The sequence below is a fragment of the Aedes albopictus genome, chromosome 1 (genome assembly GCF_035046485.1).
Source record: "Aedes albopictus strain Foshan chromosome 1, AalbF5, whole genome shotgun sequence".
NCBI lineage: Eukaryota > Metazoa > Arthropoda > Insecta > Diptera > Culicidae > Aedes > Aedes albopictus.
In genome coordinates, this window is record NC_085136.1 from 73,394,515 (window position 1) to 73,416,062 (window position 21,548).

General features: G+C 38.9%; 1 long non-coding RNA gene across 1 annotated transcript; it reads left to right on the top strand.

The window, feature by feature from the left end:
- The first annotated feature begins 449 nt into the window (after positions 1-449).
- LOC134285162 (uncharacterized) lies at positions 450-1,176 on the top strand. Its single transcript, XR_009996185.1, has 3 exons — positions 450-556; positions 619-784; positions 1,009-1,176. It is a non-coding gene; the product is annotated as an uncharacterized LOC134285162 (long non-coding RNA).
- Positions 1,177-21,548: the final 20,372 nt, after the last annotated feature.

Below are 21,548 nucleotides of genomic sequence, written 5' to 3' on the forward strand. Positions count from 1 at the left end.
TAAATATTCATTACCGTGTATTTTTTTCCATGTAAATTGCCTTTTGTGTAAATTATATTAAGCGTGTTACACCGATCTGACAGCTCTGACAGTAAGGAACTAAACATTAATTACGTAAAGTTACCGAGGATTAGGTACCGAGGATTGTTCACAATCTGCGAACTTGACGGCGAAAAAAATCGCGACCATGACGCCGCTGCTATAACTAAGTCAATTTCAAACCGATTGATTTGAATTTTTATACAGAGTTAGATACTGTACTTGCCCAACTCTATACAAAATTCCAAATTAATCGGTTTGAAATTGACTTAGTTATAGCCGAAGGGGTGACACTCGGATATTTTGAGTTTAATCTTTTTTGAATCTTTTTGAATCATTCGGGATCATTTCGAATCCCGCCAAATCAAATCATATTGAAAAGTGAGGAAACTTTTGCTTCAGTGTGTTAGGAGCACCTGTCAAAGCGACCAGATTCGCGCGCGGACAAAGTTTACGAAACGTAAAAAAAAAAAACACGAACGGCAATTTTGAGGGTATTTCAATTACCTACCCAAATGTAAGTATTTTCATTAAAATATGAGAAATTTCGCAGCTAATTAACATTAATATTTATTTTAGGCATGCAGGAGTGCTCCAAATAAAAGCACTCCACGTTGGTCGGATACCATCTACGCCAGGGAAACGCACCGGAGGCTGATTGGAAACTTCAAGGTTTGACCGGAATAAATGGTGTGATTGGGTGTGGGGGGATCAACTTTTTGGAGTCGTCGACCTCCACCTGCAGGTATGTATATTATTCATTCATTTATTTAGCATTGCATTATTATTATATCAAAGATGGACCAACAATTCTTTGCCATAACACTCGGTTAGTGGCTGCTGTCTTCCATCCTCGGTTTCGACCCACATTTGCCAGACCATTCTGCACCAGGTCCATCCACCTTGCACGCTGCTCTTGCTTGTTATCCGGCATTCTCACAACATGCCCTGCCCATCGTATCTTTTCAGTTCTTGACTCCTGGGGATCATCCTTCACCGCCACACACCGTTTTTCTGCATCTGCACATCGCCGAAGATCGCCATTAGCAAGCGTCGCTCCAAATGTTTGCAGGTCCTCCTCGTACATGGAATTTGCCTCGAGTCGGTATAGGACAACCGGTCTAATAAGTATTTTTGTTGAAGGATGAATCTAGGTAAGCAAAACACTTTTCTTAATGAAGCAGACGCTTGTCTCTTTTAGACTTATTTTCTTAGCGTAATCATGATTGCTGTAAGAGAATTGAACTTCTTATTTTTTTTTTTAAATAATAGCGTAGTATAAGGGAACTTGTATTGAATAATGTTCCAAATTCCGCGCAAATTGTTTACCACAAAGCTTTGAAAATGTATGCTTCAAAAATGGGATTGCACCATTTGTGTGCTTAAGATTTGTCCAATAACCTACTTAAAAAAATATTTACCTTAAAATTTTTGCTGCTATTTTCCTATTGTTGCGGTAGTGTTCCTATCCTTCAAAATCCCATATGAATTCAATGGCATACCGCAACATTAGGAACAAATATCTCATCATTAGGAACACAATGTTCTTTCAGATAAAAACGAATGAAATGCTCATAGCAGGGATTGGCGGCATGCACCGTGCGGTGCGAAAAAAGCGTGTGCTTCACACAATCGCAAGTGCTCGTCTCCCGTTTTGCCGAGAGACAAGAGACGTATGAGTGAGAGCTTTCGTAATTGTGCGAGAGACAATCGCAGCACTAGCTCTACGGCGCAGGGAGTAATGCACGGTGCTTGGGACTGCGCTTGTCTCCAAACAGAAAAAATCAATTAATAAATTAATTGAAGAGTGTGTGTTTTCGGCAAAGTTGTTAAGCTTGTCAAGGGTTGACAAGTGATGGGTCGTTTGATTCGAAATTCTTCCAATCGTGCGTAGTATCAAGCCAAGTGCCAAGCACGGAGACAAGCACCGAGGGAGTGCATACGACAGAGCGTGAGAGACAGGAGAGCTCCAGCGCGCGGCAAAGTAAGCGAGCAACACACAACCGATTGCGCGTACTCGTCTCCTTCTAGTTTGTTGTGCTGTCTCGTAGCAGACTGTGCGGCACGTAAAGAGTTTTGAGTCGCACCCTATCCCTGGCTCAAAGTGGATATATTTTGTATTTTTCCCGTCGATAAAGGATAGATTTTATCATTATGAATTTAATCCATGTAACTTCAACCTACAATTCAATAGCTGTTCGTTCCCAAATATCTATCCATAAGTAACTGGAATAAGGGTATTAGGGTTTATAACATGGCAACTTCCGGTAGCAATTTACGAATTACTCCGTTACCACGCAACGCAACGTAAGTTCATTCCTTGTCAAATATTTGACCCTGTGTGTACTTATAACCTTAGTGTAGAAGGTGGTAGAGGTTCCGATTTTATTCAGACCTAACAAAAAAAGGTATTATTCTCTTTTTACATGTTGATGCCAACACATTCCTAATAAACTATTGGTGTTTAACCCTTTATAAGGCAGTGGCAACCATATTGCCACCTACTGTTTTTATTGTGTTCTGTTTTATAACAATTTATTTTGAACTTCTTTTTTGGTTTACGCAAAATTGGGATTACTAACAACGCCTGGTATTTTTTGGTACTAAATAAGCTTAACAATTTGGGATCCATTTATAATCTCAAAAAAGGCCAAATTTGACCGCGTGAAGAAAGTTAGCTCAAACTTATTGTAAAACTATAGATTTGGTAAATATTTTAAGAAATAATCAAATTATGGGTTGATATGAGCTGAACTACACAATTCATATTATGGGTTAAGCCCTAATCCACTCTAAAATATCTTTTCTGGCTTTTTGGCGAATTCAAAAGAAGAAAAGTACCGTAAACGGGCAGTGGCAAGAATATTTCCACCAGCGCTGGTGGCCTAAACGGGCAGTGGCAACTATATTGCCACCTAGATTTTTGAGAGTTTCTATCAAACAAAAATTGTTTTGTACATGTTATCATTTGTATAATTATTTCCATAATAGTATACTTTGACAACTCTTCTAGTTTTCTCGGCCTTATAAAGGGTTAACCAAAATCTGTATGCTCGTTTTAAACATCCGTTTCAGGCACTTCTGTCAGCTATGGCTAGCTAGCACCTGGAGCTGTTACTTCACCGATATCATCTGTTAAATGCTTTGTATGTTTTTTTTTTTGCTTTCGTGTAATATTAATTAAACAATTGGTGGGTGGGGTGTTTTGTTCTACTCTCTAAGTCATCCGAAATCACATCGGGATTCTTATTAGCAACGGGTATTTTATTGAATCAAGCCGGACCCTTCAGTTGTGCTATTATTCTCAGAATGTCGGCTCTCCGAATATCGTTTTTCCGAACACCGATTCCCAGAATGGCACTTTCCTTAGAGTGATTCAATTTCCAGAATTATATGTTATGTACCCTTCTTCATTCTATAGGCGGTAACTTTCATCTTCATCGGTGACTTTATGCTCTTCAGGCCTTAAAAAATAACTGCTGAATAAAGAGTAACAATATTACTCATTCTTTTCATTGCTGTGTGTACTCTTCATAATTGCATTGTCCCTAATAACTTTTCAGTTTATGGTCGGTTTACTTTCAATAGGATTATGAACAAGAACGGGAAAATGAAGCATTCAGGAAACTGGCGTTCAGAAAAAATAGCACAATTCTCACCTTCACCTCTTGCAACTCGTAGTGTTCAAAAATAAATAAGGACTTTAATTTATAAAACGGACATGTTTGCAAGGCTATGAAAATAAGACACAATTAAAATTTAACCAGCCTTGATCTGTTGTTAAGATCATTTTATTTAAAGTCTATAATCACATAGAAATGTGACAAAGTATCAGGTACTAAAAGCTGAACTTAAAATAAAATTGTAAGTATAATTTCCACATGGCTTAGTTAAAAAAACCATAATTTCATAAGAAAGTACATATGTGTTTTGCTCCAGTAGTATTATTGATAAACATTCTTGCAAAATATAAGAAGATTGAAAAATAAAAAAAAAATCATAAATTCAGTCATGTAGAATCTCGAGAAATTAATGTTTAGTAGTGTTTAACGAAAACTGCTTCAGTTACATAATAACGTTTTGTATAATGTTGTCTTTTACCTAAATTGTAGAAAAGCAATTCAAATTTGTGCAAAAAACTGATAAAGATTTTGTTGAAAATCGTTACCCGTTTTATAAATTGAACAGTTCTTTACTATATTGTATAGGATAGAAGGTCAACAATTGAAATAATTAATCAGAATATCGGCAGTCTGAAGTCTGATCGTAAACCACCAGAGGACATCATACATCATGCGGGTAAGTATATAAACTTGAATTAATTTACCTAGTTTAATCGGTAAACGTTTAATGTTACATGAAGGTAATCAACAAACTTATTCTTTGAAAACGACAAAAAAATTTCTTGATATTATTCTTAATTATATTGCTAAGAAGGTTCACCAAGCTTCTACGCAGTTATTCTTCCTAGTAGTCAGAGCTTGTCGTTAATAAGGTACACCAAGTCCTCTGAAGTCGCTTGGTGACGCATAATACACCTTCTTCAAAAAGTAGATAAAATCTCTTTGCAGTCGTTCTTCCGAGTAGTCAAAGCTTGTCGTTAATAACGTTCACCAAGTCCTCTGAAAAACCTTGGTGGTGCACCATACTACATCTACCTACAACAAATAGATAAATTATCTTTACAGTTATTCCTCCTAGTAGTCAGAGCTTGTCGTTAATAAGGTTCACCAAGTCCTCTGAAGTCGCTTGGTGACGCACAATAATTATTCCTCCTATTGAACAGATCTTGTCGTGTGGAAGGTTCCCCAAGTCCTCTCTAGTTGTTGGTGAAGCAAAACACATCTACGTTGAAAACGGATTGATTCTCATAGTTATTCCTCTTACTGAACAGATCTTGTGTAGAAGGTTCACCAAGTCCTCTCTACTTGTTGGTGAAGCAAAACGCATCTACGTTTAAAACGGATTGATCCTCATAGTTATTCCTCCTACTGAACAGATCTTGTCGTGTAGAAGGTTCACCAAGTTCTCTCTAAATGTTGGTGAAGCAAAACGCATCTACGTTTAAAACGGATTGATCCTCATAGTTATTCCTCCTACTGAACAGATCTTGTCGTGTAGAAGGTTCACCAAGTCCTCTCTAAATGTTGATGAAGCAAAACGCATCTACGTTTAAAACGGATTGATCCTCATAGTTATTCCTCTTACTGAACAGATCTTGTCGTGTAGAAGGTTCACCAAGTCCTCTCTACTTGTTGGTGAAGCAAAACGCATCTACGTTTAAAACGGATTGATTCTCATAGTTATTCCTCTTACTGAACAGATCTTGTCGTATAGAAGGTTCACCAAGTTCTCTCTAAATGTTGGTGAAGCAAAACACATCTACGTTGAAAACGGATTGATTCTCATAGTTATTCCTCTTACTGAACAGATCTTGTGTAGAAGGTTCACCAAGTCCTCTCTACTTGTTGGTGAAGCAAAACGCATCTACGTTTAAAACGGATTGATTCTCATAGTTATTCCTCTTACTTAACAGATCTTGTCGTATAGAAGGTTCACCAAGTTCTCTCTAAATGTTGGTGAAGCAAAACACATCTACGTTGAAAACGGATTGATCCTCATAGTTATTCCTCCTACTGAACAGATCTTGTCGTGTAGAAGGTTCACCAAGTCCTCTCTAGTTGTTGGTGAAGCAAAACACATCTACGTTGAAAACGGATTGATTCTCATAGTTATTCCTCTTACTGAACAGATCTTGTCGTATAGAAGGTTCACCAAGTTCTCTCTAAATGTTGGTGAAGCAAAACACATCTACGTTTAAAACGGATTGATTCTCATAGTTATTCCTCTTACTTAACAGATCTTGTCGTATAGAAGGTTCACCAAGTTCTCTCTAAATGTTGGTGAAGCAAAACACATCTACGTTGAAAACGGATTGATCCTCATAGTTATTCCTCCTACTGAACAGATCTTGTCGTGTAGAAGGTTCACCAAGTCCTCTCTACTTGTTGGTGAAGCAAAACACGTCTACGTTTAAAACGGATTGATCCTCACAGTTATTCCTCCTACTGAACAGATCTCGTGTAGAAGGTTCACCAAGTCCTCTCTAGTTGTTGGTGAAGCAAAACGCATCTACGTTTACAACGGATTGATTCTCATAGTTATTCCTCTTACTGAACAGATCTTGTCGTGTAGAAGGTTCACCAAGTCCTCTCTAAATGTTGGTGAAGCAAAACACATCTACGTTTAAAACGGATTGATCCTCACAGTTATTCCTCCTACTGAACAGATCTTGTGTAGAAGGTTCACCAAGTCCTCTCTAGTTGTTGGTGAAGCAAAACACATCTACGTTGAAAACGGATTGATTCTCATAGTTATTCCTCTTACTGAACAGATCTTGTCGTGTAGAAGGTTCACCAAGTCCTCTCTACTTGTTGGTGAAGCAAAACGCATCTACGTTTAAAACGGATTGATTCTCATAGTTATTCCTCTTACTGAACAGATCTTGCCGTGTAGAAGGTTCACCAAGTCCTCTCTAAATGTTGGTGAAGCAAAACACATCTACGTTTAAAACGGATTGATCCTCACAGTTATTCCTCCTACTGAACAGATCTCGTGTAGAAGGTTCACCAAGTCCTCTCTAGTTGTTGGTGAAGCAAAACACATCTACGTTGAAAACGGATTGATCCTCATAGTTATTCCTCCTACTGAACAGATCTTGTCGTGTAGAAGGTTCACCAAGTCCTCTCTAGTTGTTGGTGAAGCAAAACACATCTACGTTGAAAACGGATTGATTCTCATAGTTATTCCTCTTACTGAACAGATCTTGTCGTATAGAAGGTTCACCAAGTTCTCTCTAAATGTTGGTGAAGCAAAACACATCTACGTTTAAAACGGATTGATTCTCATAGTTATTCCTCTTACTTAACAGATCTTGTCGTATAGAAGGTTCTTCAAGTTCTCTCTAAATGTTGGTGAAGCAAAACACATCTACGTTGAAAACGGATTGATCCTCATAGTTATTCCTCCTACTGAACAGATCTTGTCGTGTAGAAGGTTCACCAAGTCCTCTCTAGTTGTTGGTGAAGCAAAACACATCTACGTTGAAAACGGATTGATTCTCATAGTTATTCCTCTTACTGAACAGATCTTGTCGTGTAGAAGGTTCACCAAGTCCTCTCTACTTGTTGGTGAAGCAAAACGCATCTACGTTTAAAACGGATTGATTCTCATAGTTATTCCTCTTACTGAACAGATCTTGTCGTATAGAAGGTTCACCAAGTCCTCTCTAAATGTTGGTGAAGCAAAACACATCTACGTTTAAAACGGATTGATCCTCACAGTCAGGCTTATTCTGCGCGGCGTGTGAGGTGAGACGAGTCGAATGAGGTGACAAAAGTCGACTCGCCCCATTTAATTTACATTAGTCGTCTCACGTCACGTGAGACGAAACCGTCCGTCTCACCTCACACGCCGCGCAGAATAAGCCTGAGTTATTCCTCCTACTGAACAGATCTTGTGTAGAAGGTTCACCAAGTCCTCTCTAGTTGTTGGTGAAGCAAAACACATCTACGTTGAAAACGGATTGATCCTCATAGTTATTCCTCTTACTGAACAGATCTTGTCGTGTAGAAGGTTCACCAAGTCCTCTCTAAATGTTGGTGAAGCAAAACACATCTACGTTGAAAACGGATTGATCCTCATAGTTATTCCTCCTACTGAACAGATCTTGTCGTGTAGAAGGCTCACCAAGTCCTCTCTACTTGTTGGTGAAGCAAAACACGTCTACGTTTAAAACGGATTGATCCTCACAGTTATTCCTCCTACTGAACAGATCTCGTGTAGAAGGTTCACCAAGTCCTCTCTACTTGTTGGTGAAGCAAAACGCATCTACGTTTAAAACGGATTGATTCTCATAGTTATTCCTCTTACTGAACAGATCTTGTCGTGTAGAAGGTTCACCAAGTCCTCTCTAAATGTTGGTGAAGCAAAACACATCTACGTTTAAAACGGATTGATCCTCATAGTTATTCCTCTTACTGAACAGATCTAGTGTAGAAGGTTCACCAAGTCCTCTCTAAATGTTGGTGAAGCAAAACACATCTACGTTTAAAACGGATTGATCCTCACAGTTATTCCTCCTACTGAACAGATCTTGTGTAGAAGGTTCACCAAGTCCTCTCTAGTTGTTGGTGAAGCAAAACACATCTACGTTGAAAACGGATTGATCCTCATAGTTATTCCTCTTACTGAACAGATCTTGTCGTGTAGAAGGTTCACCAAGTCCTCTCTACTTGTTGGTGAAGCAAAACGCATCTACGTTTAAAACGGATTGATCCTCATAGTTATTCCTCCTACTAAACAGATCTTGTCGTGTAGAAGGTTCAATTCTTTCTGAGCTTATCCTAATGCAGTAAGTGCGCTAAATGGAATGGGTAGAGGCGTGTGAGGTGAGACGGACGGTTTCGTCTCACGTGACGTGAGACGACTAATGTAAATCAAATGGGGCGAGTCGACTTTTGTCACCTCATTCGACTCGTCTCACCTCACACGCCGCGCAGAATAAGCCTGAGTGTTTCTTTCAAACAAAAGTGGTTTCATACATTAAAATTTAATTATGTGTGAAATCATTAATTTATTCTATCATATTGGATGGCTATTGTGAAGCTGATTACGGCAGAAACTGTTGGGCTGGTCATAATACATGGATGCCTTAATAACAACAGGAAAACTACAGGTCACCTCCGGAGTGATGCGGGCATATTCCCCATGATTTGTAGGTATGTTGCTTAAAGTTTGGTCAACGTTTCACCGTTTTACTGATCCGCCTTCGACGCGCGTGAGCTCCTCGTTTTCCGGGTTTTGCGGCATGTATCTCCTTTTGCTTGATCCGTGGTTGTTTTGACTGATACACTCCCTTTTTGCATTTCCGACATCTTACTTCAATTCGGTAATTTTAGATGTCGGACCTTCTCGGCTAGTGGCGGCGGAGAAAATGTTGACGACGGACGGACTTGATTCGCCGCGCGCGATGCACTTTTGCATGGATTGATTGTCGGCAGACGCGCCAACTTGGTCAAATTATTGGGGGGGCAGAGCCTGTTTTTGCTGATTTTTTGTATGGGAAAATTTAAAAATCGTCAAATATTGGGGGGGCAAACCTATGCTTGCCCCCCCTAAGTTGGCGCCTATGATTGTCGGTAGAGGCAGAATCACGTTAAACTTTTGTGTGTGGAAGGGCGCGACCGCGGTAGTAATGCCGCATTGAAACCCGGATACTTTTTTCCGCATCTGAAATATAAAACTAGTAATTTTAGAATTAGTTGTAAATTCGAGCGTAAATTAAATATTTAACTACCTTCAATTTCTCATCAAAAGGGTTTCCCTCGTTTCCCTCAACCTCTCAACGACCTGCGCTCTTAAAAACCAAAACAAACACTGAATGAAATGATCCTTTTTTGTTTATATTTGTCAGGTGTTCGTTTTGATATTAATCCCGCCGAATCATTTTGAATCTTTTCGAATCTTTTGAACTGATTCCAAAAAGATTACAGTGTCGCACCCCCTGGTTATAGCGACAAGTGCCCAAATGATACAAGACCCTATTCACACCAAATCAAACTGCACAGTATGAAAGTGTGACAGTTGAGAAGCGTGACGATAAGTGCAACCGGCGTCTGACAGCATTCTGATGTTGAGAAATGTCACAGATTAGCACGTGGTGTGTGATTCACCAGATTCTTCCTCGCTTTTCTTTTGATTATCATCCATCTAACAACTCTTGGATTCGACTTTCTCTCCTTTTTTCTCACCAAAGTTGTTACAGGGTGGCCTGTTAGCACCGACGAACCGACGTGACAGCTACACTAAAAATAATTCGCATCTAGTTTGTAAATGCCGCGCACATAGATTTTTGCAATCAAGCTTTGCACATAAATTTCACTGGCCTTACACGTAGAACCAGATTTCTAGCTCATCTTAGTTTCTACCAGGCTTGATAATCCTCCTCGAAATCAAAAGAGTTTTGCAACATGCTCTAGAGCGGTGTTTTGCTTTTGCCTCGTCGCGAGGGAGCGAACGAATTCCAAACAGAGAGGCAATAAAAACTGAGCGAGGAAGAGGGGAACAAAAAAAGAGCCGATGATTATTTCGGGTTTTTGAGTGCGATTTTCGCCTCGAGAGTCTTTCTTTGTATGGGAGTGGAACTCGCGAGAGCTTTTTGAGTGTGAGTGGACGTGAGAAACACAACAAGCAATTATGAGTGTTGGACGAACTCCTCGCTGCGCGGCAAGCTCGCGCTCGGTGCTGTTGAGTATTTGCGTTGTGATTTCAGAGTTTTATTTTACCTCCTCAGAAAAACGCCAAAGTCGCTTCCTCATTTTCTCGCGAGTGAGTTTCTGTCAAGCCTGGTTTCTACATGCAATGCACATAAATAATAAAGGTCTGTATTTTTTTTAATTTTAAAGGTAAAGCTATTGAATTTTATATGTCATCACAAATAAATACTTTATGTGATTTTCTAGAAATAAAATAATTCAGACTAATTACCCGCATAATCACAAACTGTAAATGCAGCGTTTATCATACTGTAGATGACCATTAGCAATTGTCATTGAACTGTTTCTCATACTATCGGAGATAACAGTAAGCGAACCATACCATGAACAGATTTGCCAGTTTGACAAACGGTAATCCGCCAATTTACAGTATGTGGAATAGGCGGTTAAGATTGGTTACCATAAAAAATCGCTCGTTTTCTCGAACAAATTTTTCGCTTTACAGTAAAGGATATGGTCAATATATTATCCAGTTTTTCAGGCATTTCACTGCATAACAAATGGTTATAGATCAGTTTAACAATAAATCTAGAAGAAAAACGAACACTGTTTGGGTTACTATTCATTTATGGTCTTGCATTGTATTTTAAGTTTATAATATATGGCTCGGCTATATTTAAACTATTTGAAAATAAAAGCGTTTATGTGTTCATTGATATTCTTTTTATTAAGCAAATTTAACGCCCCATGTTGGGCTCGATAATACCTATGGCGAATAACTGATTTACTGGAGATTTCTGTGGTAAGAGCAGATTTTGAATCATGAGAAGCATTCAATTTCCGCCCCCAGCAGGGCGAATATCTTTTGCGAGACATCTCGCACAGTCAGGCCGGATCAGATTCCTGGTAATTGACTTTGAACTTCCGGCATCCTGCAAAACAATTATTATCCGATGAGATAAAGCACAAAAATAATTGTCATTCAAAACTTACCCTAGTTCCATCCAGACCATTCCAAGAGCTCCAAACTATTTTCCGAGGCAAGTTTTTATTTTGTTATTCACTCAGCTCGCGGGCGAAAGATTTTGCTTTTTTTCTTCTGAATGCAAACTGAAAAGTGCGATCGGTACAGATACTAATGAAAGCTACTATTTGAGAAACTGTTGAATTTAAGTGGCGTACAGTGAAATGCACATGTGTAAGTGTGTTGCAAAAAAACTCGCAAACCGTTTGAGAAAAGGTCATTCTGCATTGCCACCATGCCGCTTGAGTTTTCGGCACTATACTGTTCAATAATTTCTGCACAATATGACAAATTGTTACAACTTGGTATGGTCTTCACAGACCGTTCTTTATGATCGGATGCTTCGAGATCCATATTTTCAACAGCGAAACACCTGTACGTGGTACAGTAACAGTAACTGATAAAGGAGACATACTGTGTGGAGATTAACACAAACAGTATTTGGTTATGCGGGTATTTTACGATGAAAAAATGTATTTTGAAATAGATGGCTTGTGTGCGATACCAGCGGTCTGATTTTTTTCGGCCACGACAACAAGAAGAAGAATCGCTGCTGTCGGCACTCAATCCGGCACTATTTTCCAGTTGGAATCATCATCATCGTTGTCACCTTCTGAAACATGATGACTCTCGAATGGTTGTTTATTTTGTGCAGTGCGGAGGCGGAATCAATTAGTTAGATTGATATTGTAATTGTGCGTGTTGGGTGGAAGAGAAAAATAATTGAATTTGTTTTGGAAGCGTTGCTCTTGATCTGTGGTTGATGGGTTCAGTGTATGGTGTAGTGTGAGGTGATTATTTTGTCGGTATTGTTTTATTGTTGTCGCAGCTCTAAATCGAGGTCGCAGCTTTTACGGACGTGCGAAGTTGCAGATGCGAAAAGGATTTAACCGGTGGAGTTTGCTGCTATGATGGTGCGGTGCCAAACGGGGTACAAAAAGCGCACCGCTAAAGGTGCTCTAACAGGTATGTAATCATCAGGTTTTGTAGACTACTGACGTGCAAACTTTGTAGGGATGATGAACAGGACAGGTCGTAAGTTCGTACCAGGGTTCGCACAATAACACATTAGATCAAATGACAACAGTGTTGATATTGATATTATACTTCTTGCTAGTACGGCACTTCCTGTCAAGTTTTCATTCATGAAATAAGCGATCAGCTGATCAGCTGATCCGAATCGGCTTGTAAAATGGTTTATTGCTTGGCTGGCTGACGCAACGATGTGATTGGCATTAGGTTGGCACTATGGAGGGAGGCTGATTGGCAATCTGTCGCAAAGCGAAACGCATAGGTGGAAGTGTTGCATAAATGGTATTTTACGCGTTTTGGACATGATTACTGTATTGATATTCGCAAAATTATCATTACATTTTATGAACTGATACGAACTTCAAAGTTGGCTACGGTTGTTATATTTTTTCAACGTTTTTTTTTTAACAAAAGAAAAGGGATTGGTTTTTGGGTGAAAACAAAGAGATACAACGTTCCCAACACATGATGATCGAACAGGAAAAATACAATAATATTTGCTCATTTGTAGATTGTAAGGGACCAAATACAGCGTGAACATGGGTATTGATCTTTGTCGCCTAATCAACGCCTAATAGAGCTTCAGATAGTGAAGTGGAAGATTGCACCTTCGAGGAGGTAATTAAGAAGAGCTTATTGGGACAATAGAAAAAAGTCAGTATGGTTGGTCGGCAGTTAGACCTAGTTGGATAGAGAATTTAAGTTTAATAGTTCGTGATAGATTCGATGAAAGTACTAAATCTCAAAATGGCTTAGTGTACGCGCTAAAAAAATGGAATTACAGACAGGTCTATTAATTTTGAACTTGCAATGAACTTGGTTATGAAAATTGATTGGAAGGCATGTATGGGTCGACTGAACATTCAAAATCCAACTCAGGTGTAAGCTGGTCGGTGATGCGAATATTTTATGGTTTTGTAATTGTATTTATAATTTTATTGTTCACGTAACGTGAGTTTTGCTGCTCATGTGGTTTTGAGCCTGGTAGGTTTAATCCAACATAGGATGCCCAAGATCAGACATAATTCGGTGAAGTCCCAAGCAACCAAAAGTTCGGATAAAATAGCATGTTTGGGCTTAATCAGCTATTCGAAGGAAGATGAATAGCATTCTATTCAGCTCACTTTTTAAGTAATTAACCGAACTTGAGTTCACAAAAAGTACACTTGTGTCGCTGAAAGGAACGCTATTCAGCTTCAAAATAAACTTCGAAAAAATGAAAAAAATGTGTTTAGTCCTCAAAAGTAATTTATTATTAAGAAACATTAGTTCATGTGGAATCCAAATTGACTAATACACCTTGAAATAATGTTTGATGTTTTTTACTTACTGAGATTTGAACTCGGGTTCTCCTCGTTGAAAGTCGGTGCCTAACCACTACTCCATGTATGTGTTGTTAGGCACTGTGGGATTTTACTCAATGTGCTGATATCATTTAGTAGAGCTCAATCTGGTTCGCATGTGAACTTTTTCTGAACTTGGAATACTTTTTGAAGTCGAAAGTTCGAAAGAAGTTCACGTGGAACTTCTTGTGAACTTACACAGTTTGACATTTTCAGTTTGTTGTGGTTCGCAGTGCAAAGCAATAAATTAGGGCCACTGTATCGACTTTAAGAAAAGATTACAAGTTTTCAGCTTGGTTTCCAGTGACTACGATTGCGTCGATTACCGGTGCGCTGCAGCGACAAGTGAGACGGGTGTGAAAACATCCAGCAAAACTGGAAAATTTTTGTGTGCAGCCGAAAAACCCTCGGCGGAATCCTGGGGGATACAGTTGTCCGCTGCGGGGGCAGCCTTTGAGCCACACAATACAGATCCTTTACGTTGATTACAAGTAAGTACGTTGAAATATTATAGTGGAACAAAGTGTACTTGTGAAATAAACACACGCTGTGGCTGCTGGGCTCGATTTCCGAGTGATTTAATTGAATGAGAACTTCTCCCCGGCCCCGTTGTCGCCGAAGTTCAAGTGAAGTTCACTTTTGGTACGGTTAATATTTATCCGAACTTTGAGTAGTAAGTTCAAAACAAGTTCGAAACAAGTTCGGAACGGATGATTTCAAGTAGTTGAAATATGTCTAAATGAGTTCGGTTAATATTTGATTGAACTCTGTTTTAAAGTTCAACATAAGTTCTTTTTGAACCTTTTTGTCGACTTGAATGTCGTTTTGAAGAGATGTTAAAAACTTGTACATGTACTTCCAAGTTCATAAACAATACAAGAGTAACTTTTTGGAGAATTAAGTTCAACGAAACCGGAATTGAACCGAACTTGAACTTCTGAGTTCGTTCTTCAAGTTGAATCCGAACTTTTGGTTGCTTGGGGTGTGCTAGAACGTATAAATTGTGAACTGTAATAGAAGTTGTTGGAAAAGCACATATGGGGCAACTGAAAATTTAAATCCAACTTTCGAATAGGTTGGTCGGTGGTGCGGAGTAGCCATCGGACCTAGTTGGGTCGACTGAAAATTTAAATCCAACTTTCGAATAGGTTGGTCGGTGGTGCGGAGTAGCCATCGGACCTAGTTGGGTCAACTGAAAATTTAAATCCAACTTTCGAATAGGTTGGTCGGTGGTGCGGAGTAACCATCGGACCTAGTTGGGTCAACTGAAAATTTAAATCCAACTTTCGAATAGGTTGGTCGGTGGTGCGGAGTAGCCATCGGACCTAGTTGGGTCGACTGAAAATTTAAATCCAACTTTCGAATAGGTTGGTCGGTGGTGCGGAGTGGCCATCGGACCTAGTTGGGTCGACTGAAAATTGAAATCCAACTTTCGAATAGGTTGGTCGGTGGTGCGGAGTAGCCATCGGACCTAGTTGGGTCAATTGAAAACGTATAAATTGCGAATTGTCAAGGAAGTTGTTGAATATTTTTACTGGTTTTGCTGCTTATGTGATTTTTTGAGCCTGGTATGCTCAACCCAACAAAGATGCCAAAGATCAGACAGAATTCGTTGAGGTGTGTTAGAACGTATAAATTGCGAGCTATCGAGGAAGTTGTTGAATATTTTACTGGTTTAGCTGCTTATGTGATTTTTTGAGCCTGGTAAGGTCAACCCAACATAGCATGCCAAAGATCAGACAGAACTCGTTGAGGTGTGTTAGAACGTATAAATTGCGAGCTATCGAGGAAGTTGTTGAATATTTTACTGGTTTTGCTGCTTATGTGATTTTTTGAGCCTGGTAAGCTCAACCCAACATAGCATGCCAAAGATCAGATAGAACTCGTTGAGTTGTGTTAGAACGTATAAATTGAGAACTGTCGGGGAAGGTGTTGAATATTTTACTGGTTTTGCTGCTTATGTGATTTTTTGAGCCTGGTAAGCTCAACCCTACATAGCATGCCAAAGATCTGATAGAACTCGTTGAGGTGTGTTAGAACGTATAAATTGCGAGCTATCGAGGAAGTTGTTAAATATTTTACTGGTTTTGCTGCTTATGTGATTTTTTGAGCCTGGTAAGCTCAACCCAACATAGCATGCCAAAGATCAGATAGAACTCGTTGAGATGTGTTAGAACGTATAAATTGAGAACTGTCGGGGAAGGAGTTGAATATTTTACTGGTTTTGCTGCTTATGTGATTTTTTGAGCCTGGTAAGCTCAACCCTACATAGCATGCCAAAGATCTGATAGAACTCGTTGAGGTGTGTTAGAACGTATAAATTGCGAGCTATCGAGGAAGTTGTTGAATATTTTACTGGTTTTGCTGCTTATGTGATTTTTTGAGCCTGGTAAGCTCAACCCAACATAGCATGCCAAAGATCAGATAGAACTCGTTGAGGTGTGTTAGAACGTATAAATTGCGAGCTATCGAGGAAGTTGTTGAATATTTTACTGGTTTTGCTGCTTATGTGATTTTTTGAGCCTGGTAAGGTCAACCCAACATAGCATGCCAAAGATCAGACAGAACTCGTTGAGGTGTGTTAGAACGTATAAATTGCGTGCTATCGAGGAAGTTGTAGAATATTTTACTTGTTTTGCTGCTTATGTGATTTTTTGAGCCTGGTAAGCTCAACCCAACATAGCATGCCAAAGATCAGACAGAACTCGTTGAGGTGTGTTAGAACGTATAAATTGCGAGCTATCGAGGAAGTTGTTGAATATTTTACTGGTTTTGCTGCTTATGTGATTTTTTGAGCCTGGTAAGCTCAACCCAACATAGCATGCCAAAGATCAGATAGAACTCGTTGAGTTGTGTTAGAACGTATAAATTGAGAACTGTCGGGGAAGGTGTTGAATATTTTACTGGTTTTGCTGCTTATGTGATTTTTTGAGCCTGGTAAGCTCAACCCTACATAGCATGCCAAAGGTCTGATAGAACTCGTTGAGGTGTGTTAGAACGTATAAATTGCGAGCTATCAAGGAAGTTGTTAAATATTTTACTGGTTTTGCTGCTTATGTGATTTTTTGAGCCTGGTAAGCTCAACCCAACATAGCATGCCAAAGATCAGATAGAACTCGTTGAGGTGTGTTAGAACGTATAAATTGCGAACTGTCGAGGAAGGTGTTGAATATTTTACTGGTTTTGCTGCTTATGTGATTTTTTGAGCCTGGTAAGCTCAACCCAACATAGCATGCCAAAGATCAGATAGAACTCGTCGAGGTGTGTTAGAACGTACGAATTGCGAACTGTCAAGGAAGTTGTTGAATATTTTTACTAGGTTTTGCTGCTTATGTGATTTTTTGAGCCTGGTAAGCTCAACCCAACATAGCATGCCAAAGATCTGATAGAACTTGTTGAGGTGTGTTAGAACGTATAAATTGCGAGCTATCGAGGAAGTTGTTGAATATTTTACTGGTTTTGCTGCTTATGTGATTTTTTGAGCCTGGTAAGCTCAACCCAACATAGCATGCCAAAGATCAGATAGAACTCGTTGAGTTGTGTTAGAACGTATAAATTGAGAACTGTCGGGGAAGGTGTTGAATATTTTACTGGTGTTGCTGCTTATGTGATTTTTTGAGCCTGGTAAGCTCAACCCAACATAGCATGCCAAAGATCAGACAGAACTCGTTGAGGTGTGTTAGAACGTATAAATTGCGAGCTATCGAGGAAGTTGTTGAATATTTTACTGGTTTTGCTGCTTATGTGATTTTTTGAGCCTGGTAAGCTCAACCCAACATAGCATGCCAAAGATCAGATAGAACTCGTCGAGGTGTGTTAGAACGTACGAATTGCGAACTGTCAAGGAAGTTGTTGAATATTTTTACTAGGTTTTGCTGCTTATGTGATTTTTTGAGCCTGGTAAGCTCAACCCAACATAGCATGCCAAAGATCTGATAGAACTTGTTGAGGTGTGTTAGAACGTATAAATTGCGAGCTATCGAGGAAGTTGTTGAATATTTTACTGGTTTTGCTGCTTATGTGATTTTTTGAGCCTGGTAAGCTCAACCCAACATAGCATGCCAAAGATCTGACAGAACTCGTTGAGGTGTGTTAGAACGTATAAATTGCGAGCTATCGAGGAAGTTGTTGAATATTTTACTGGTTTTGCTGCTTATGTGATTTTTTGAGCCTGGTAAGCTCAACCCAACATAGCATGCCAAAGATCAGATAGAACTCGTTGAGTTGTGTTAGAACGTATAAATTGAGAACTGTCGGGGAAGGTGTTGAATATTTTACTGGTTTTGCTGCTTATGTGATTTTTTGAGCCTGGTAAGCTCAACCCTACATAGCATGCCAAAGGTCTGATAGAACTCGTTGAGGTGTGTTAGAACGTATAAATTGCGAGCTATCGAGGAAGTTGTTAAATATTTTACTGGTTTTGCTGCTTATGTGATTTTTTGAGCCTGGTAAGCTCAACCCAACATAGCATGCCAAAGATCAGATAGAACTCGTTGAGGTGTGTTAGAACGTATAAATTGCGAACTGTCGAGGAAGGTGTTGAATATTTTACTGGTTTTGCTGCTTATGTGATTTTTTGAGCCTGGTAAGCTCAACCCAACATAGCATGCCAAAGATCAGATAGAACTCGTCGAGGTGTGTTAGAACGTACGAATTGCGAACTGTCAAGGAAGTTGTTGAATATTTTTACTAGGTTTTGCTGCTTATGTGATTTTTTGAGCCTGGTAAGCTCAACCCAACATAGCATGCCAAAGATCTGATAGAACTTGTTGAGGTGTGTTAGAACGTATAAATTGCGAGCTATCGAGGAAGTTGTTGAATATTTTACTGGTTTTGCTGCTTATGTGATTTTTTGAGCCTGGTAAGCTCAACCCAACATAGCATGCCAAAGATCAGATAGAACTCGTTGAGTTGTGTTAGAACGTATAAATTGAGAACTGTCGGGGAAGGTGTTGAATATTTTACTGGTGTTGCTGCTTATGTGATTTTTTGAGCCTGGTAAGCTCAACCCAACATAGCATGCCAAAGATCAGACAGAACTCGTTGAGGTGTGTTAGAACGTATAAATTGCGAGCTATCGAGGAAGTTGTTGAATATTTTACTGGTTTTGCTGCTTAGGTGATTTTTTGAGCCTGGTAAGCTCAACCCAACATAGCATGCCAAAGATCAGACAGAACTCGTCGAGGTGTGTTAGAACGTACGAATTGCGAACTGTCAAGGAAGTTGTTGAATATTTTTACTAGGTTTTGCTGCTTATGTGATTTTTTGAGCCTGGTAAGCTCAACCCAACATAGCATGCCAAAGATCTGATAGAACTTGTTGAGGTGTGTTAGAACGTATAAATTGCGAGCTATCGAGGAAGTTGTTGAATATTTTACTGGTTTTGCTGCTTATGTGATTTTTTGAGCCTGGTAAGCTCAACCCAACATAGCATGCCAAAGATCTGACAGAACTCGTTGAGGTGTGTTAGAACGTATAAATTGCGAGCTATCGAGGAAGTTGTTGAATATTTTACTGGTTTTGCTGCTTATGTGATTTTTTGAGCCTGGTAAGCTCAACCCAACATAGCATGCCAAAGATCAGATAGAACTCGTTGAGTTGTGTTAGAACGTATAAATTGAGAACTGTCGGGGAAGGTGTTGAATATTTTACTGGTTTTGCTGCTTATGTGATTTTTTGAGCCTGGTAAGCTCAACCCTACATAGCATGCCAAAGGTCTGATAGAACTCGTTGAGGTGTGTTAGAACGTATAAATTGCGAGCTATCGAGGAAGTTGTTAAATATTTTACTGGTTTTGCTGCTTATGTGATTTTTTGAGCCTGGTAAGCTCAACCCAACATAGCATGCCAAAGATCAGATAGAACTCGTTGAGGTGTGTTAGAACGTATAAATTGCGAACTGTCGAGGAAGGTGTTGAATATTTTACTGGTTTTGCTGCTTATGTGATTTTTTGAGCCTGGTAAGCTCAACCCAACATAGCATGCCAAAGATCACCCGCATAGCAAAATACAGTTTGTCATATTTTCCAAACAGTAAGTTTGTTCTAACTGTTACTGTTACTTTAAGACAAACATTTGATTCCCTGTTCAACAATATGAAGCCTGACGCTGTTCACTGTAGAGAACGTTTTTGATATCGTATACCAACTAGTAACAGTATGTTATAGTGTCTACGCATTGTTGGATGTTATGGAAATAAAACCCGTGAGAAATGGTGACACTATGAGTACACCATAAGACAAATGGTCTGGGCTCACAGTAGCGCAACACACTATCACATATGAATTTCACAATACAGTACTTATGCTCAACAATCTGTCAGATGGTTACACACATTTGTATTTGTAAGTGAAATATTTTACGATTTGCCGCTGCGCTTTCTGTTAGATTGTTTACAAGAAAAAAAGCAAAAAGTGAAAATCGAGTTGAGAAAATACTTAACATTCGCTTCTCATTAATTTATTGATAGTTTGTTTTCCGTCGATTGTTTAATCATCCGTGTTTTTGAAATCGGTGTGCCAAAATATCAAATTTAATACGGAGTAACTACTATCAACGCGAGCTCAATAATTGAAAAATGTTGTCGATTTCTCTGCGGCAGGCGTACTCCACACAGCAGCAACAAAAAATCAGGTACATAATTCATAATTCGATTCACAAACTAGACATTGGGTAATTTTGATTTTATTTATTTCAGTTTATCGCTGTTCAGTACATCTACAAAGTTAACAAGTTCAGTGTTGAAGCATTGACTGGAACTTAGGTACGATGAAGCTGCCGGATGGGAATCGAACTAAGAATTATATGCAACACCGGGTTAATTGAGTTGAAGTGAGAAGTGTTTATTTATTGGAAAATATTAACTCGTGATCATGCCTATAATTTAATGTGAAAAAACTTAATATTGCAAAACAATGCTAGTTAAATTAATCCATTAAATCATGTGAAATATATAAGGAAATGCATGTACATGAACCATAATCTTGTATGATTTGTTATTTAAGAAAAAAAAATATTATTTTTCTAAATGGTTTAAATACAGAAGAACCATATAACATACGTTTAAAATACTATGAAAGACCATAAATCAATAATAACACATACATTGTTCGATTTTTTCCCAAACTTATTGTAAAACTGTTCTGAACCCATTTGCTATGCAGTGAATTGTCTGAAAAACTGGATAATATATTGACCATATCCTTTACTGTATTGCGAAAAATTTGTTCGGGAAAATGAGCGATATTTTATGGTAACCTATCTTAACCGCCTATTCCACATACTGTAAATTAGCGGGTTACAATTTGTCAAACTGGCAAATATGTACATGGAATGGTAAGCTTACTGTTAGCTCCGATAGTATGAGAAATGGTTAAATGACAATTGCTAATAGTTATCTACAGTATGAGAAACACTACATTTACAGTTTGTCATTATGCGGGCAGATAGAACTCGTCGAGGTGTGTTAGAACGTACGAATTGCGAACTGTCAAGGAAGTTGTTGAATATTTTTACTAGGTTTTGCTGCTTATGTGATTTTTTGAGCCTGGTAAGCTCAACCCAACATAGCATGCCAAAGATCTGATAGAACTTGTTGAGGTGTGTTAGAACGTATAAATTGCGAGCTATCGAGGAAGTTGTTGAATATTTTACTGGTTTTGCTGCTTATGTGATTTTTTGAGCCTGGTAAGCTCAACCCAACATAGCATGCCAAAGATCAGATAGAACTCGTTGAGTTGTGTTAGAACGTATAAATTGAGAACTGTCGGGGAAGGTGTTGAATATTTTACTGGTGTTGCTGCTTATGTGATTTTTTGAGCCTGGTAAGCTCAAC